Genomic DNA, 3,660 nt, shown 5'->3' on the forward strand with positions numbered 1-3,660 from the left:
TTTTTTTTTTTTTTTTTTTTTTTTGAGATGGAGTTTTGCTCTTGTACCCCAGGCTGGCGTGCAATGGTGTGATCTTGGTTCACTGCAAACTCTGCCTCCCCGGTTCAAGCAATTCTCTTGCCTTAGCCTCCCAAGTAGCTGGGCTTACAAGTGTGTGCCACCACGCCCTGCTAATTTTTGTATTTTTAGTAGAGATGGGGTTTCACCATGTTGGCCAGGCTGGTCTCAAACTTCTGACCTCAAGTGATCCACCCACCTCAGCATCCCAAAGTGCTGGAATTACAGACGTGAACCACCACGCCTGGCCTATAAATATTATTTTACTTATATGAGTTTTTACTTCTGCTGGGACAAATTGCACGAGTAAACAAATATATGTGTATATAATGTAATATATGTGTATATAATTATATATGTGAATATACAACTTAATATATACACGTACATAAAATAACATACACAATTTAACATATACACAAATATAGGCTGCGTGCAGTGGCTCACTCCTGTAATCCTAGCACTTTGGGAGGCCAAGGCAGGGGATTGCTTGAATCCAGGAGTTTGAGAACAGCCTAGGCAACATAGTGAAACCCCATCTGTACAAAAAATACAAAAATTAGCTGGGTATGGTGGCATGAACCTGTAATCCCAGCTACTTGGGACGTCGAAGTGGGAGAATCGTTTGAGCCCAATAGGCGAACTTTGCAGTTAGCCAAGATCATGCCACTGTACTCCAGCCTGGGTGACACAGCGAGACTCCATCTCAAACAAAAAGTCAAAAAACAAGTGATGCTGGTGAGGCTGTGGAGAAAAGAGAATGCTTATACACTGTTGGTGAGAGCATAAAATAGTCCAGCCAGTGTGAAAAGCAGCCTGAAGATTTCTCAAAGAACTTAAAACAGAGCTACCATTTGACCCAGCAATTCCACTACTGTGATCTACCCAAAAGAAAAGAAATCATTCTACCAAAAAGACAAATGCACTTGTGTGTTTATCGCAGCACTCTTCACCATAGCAATGATATGGAATCAACCCAGGTGCCCATCAATGGTAGACTGGATAAAGAAAACGTGGTACATCAAGCTCATCCAATCCAGGCCCCATAGGCTGCACGTGGCCCAGGACAGCTTTGAATGCAGCCCCGCAATCCACCCTCATCCAAAATGCACAGCAATGATTGGACATGTTGGCTATGTTTTAAAGACCCTTCAAGTAGGAAGTTAAGGGTATAAATGAATGAACAGTGATACTGCAGCAGATAGGATAATAGTCCAAGTTTATTTATAAAATATATCCCATTCTGTCAAATGCTGCTAAAAAAAAGAAGGGTTCATCTAGAAGATGTTGAGGTTAGTTCATACATTTTCACTGACAGAACTTCAGTTATTTGAACTTTAGCAATCCCATGTGAATTATATTGTATTGTATTCCAAAAATCCCATGCTATCCACATCAATTTGGCTCCTGAGTTCAGATACTAAGAAATATTATGTTATCTAAATCAATTTGATTTTTAAGTTTCAGAAAGTATAAAGTTTGATTTATCAGAATTGTTTTTTCCTAAATTCGTAATGTGACAAATATTTATTTTCAATGGGTTACTAGATTTGATTTGCGATTTATAATGCTGTATTTTCATAACTGTTTCTGGACAAATTGTTTTGGGTTCTTCTATAGGTTTTAACATCAGGATTACGACAAATTCATAAAAATAGATAATTTGCTATCTCAGTCTATGTCCTAGAAGAGTTTCCCAAGACATTTCATAGATTTCACTTATAAAAATCACTACCTTGGTGTCTTTTTTAGTGTAGCAATTTGACATTTAAAATATATTTTAAGAAAAACTGTATTTTGTTTATTTATTTTTGAGACAGAATTTCACTCTTGTTGCCCAGGATGGAGTGCAGTGGCGCAATCCCTGCTCACAGCAATCTCCGCCTCCCGGGTTCAAGCCTTTCTCCTGCCTCAGCCTCCCGAGTAGCCAGGATTACAGGCATGAGCCACCACACCTGGCTAATTTTTTTATTTTTGTAGAGATGGGGTTTCTCCATGTTGGTCAAGCTGGTCTCAAATCCCCGACCTCAGGTGATCCGCCCGCCTAGGCTTCACAAAATGCTGGGATTACATGTGTGAGCCTCCGTGCCTGGCCGGTCTCATTTTTTAAGTAAGTTTATTATGGAGAGAGGTCTATTAAGATTTTACACCTCTAGTTAATTCTGATGTTATCAACTTTTTAAAAACCACAGACATTTTCCAGATTTTCAGATATATTATAAAAATGTCTATAATACCAACTTTTAAGTTTGTTGTTTTAAATTTTTTTTTTTTTGGTAGAGATGAGGGGAGGGGGGGTCTCACTATGTTACCTAGACTGGTCTTGAACTCCTGGCCTCAAGCCATTCTCCTACCTCAGCCTCCCAAAGTGGTGGAATTACAGGCATGAGCCACTGCACCCAGACTTAAGTTTTTAAATTGAGATCAAATTCACACAGCATAATATTCACCCTTTTAAAGTGTATAGTTGAGTGACCTGTAGTATATAAACAAAATTGTACAATCTTTACCCATTCCACATTTTCATTACCCCAAATGATACAGCTCTTTTAAGTTTAAATATATAGTCATTTCAATTGCTCATATACAATATTGTTTGTCATCCTTATTTCACCTCTGGAATCACTAAAGTTTGTCTCCTTTTTATTCTCTTCCATCAAATATCAAATTTTGGATTTAGATCCAGTTTTTTTCTTTCAATTATTTCTGCCTTTTAAAATAATACTACCTCCTTCCTCCCACAATTCATTTCAGCTTGTTTTAGTTCCTTGGGTTCTATATTTTATTTATTCTTCCTAGAATACAATATATGCATGAACATTAGGTTATAAAACTTCCAATACAACTTTTACTGCCACTCGCAGGTTTTTCAATTGTTTTAATTTTCGCGTACATTTAAATAATGTATATATTAGGGATTTATTCCTTAATCCATGTTAATTAAGAGGGAATATTGAATTAATAATCAGATATTTGATGGCTATCCTATTGTACTGCTTCTTCTGGTCAAATAATGTGGCCAGCATGTTTTCTGCGTTTTGGGGGGAAATATTAGAAAAAATGTTATAATCTCTTCCTGCTTTTGACAGCTGTGCTTTCTACTACTCATCATATTTACAGGGTTTCAGATTGGTATGCTTTTATTTATGTATTCTGAGACACAGTCTCGCTTGGTCACCCAGTCTGGAGTGTGCAGTGGCACAATCTCAGCTCACTGTAACCTCTAACTACCAGGTTTGAGCAATCCTCCCACCTCAGCCTGCTGAGTAGCTAGGATTACAGGTGTGCAACACCATGCCTGGCTAATTTTTTTTGTATTTTTAGTAGAGACGGGGTTTCACCATGTTGGCCAGGCTGGTCTCGAACTCCTGACCTCAAGTGATCCACCCACCTTGGCCTCCCAAAGTGCTAGGATTACAGGTGTGAGCCACCGTGCCCGGCCTCAGACTGGTATTCTTTATGTAGCATAAAAGATGAAGTCTGAGCAAAGACTATGTACACATACTTTTTCTCTTCCGTTTAAAATTCCATGCTAGGCCGGGCGCGGTGGCTCAAGCCTGTAATCCCAGCACTTTGGGAGGCCGAGACGGGCGGATCACGAGG

This window comes from Rhinopithecus bieti, unplaced genomic scaffold (assembly GCF_001698545.2).
Source record: "Rhinopithecus bieti isolate Rb0 unplaced genomic scaffold, ASM169854v2 scaffold_5002, whole genome shotgun sequence".
In the NCBI taxonomy this organism is placed as follows: domain Eukaryota; kingdom Metazoa; phylum Chordata; class Mammalia; order Primates; family Cercopithecidae; genus Rhinopithecus; species Rhinopithecus bieti.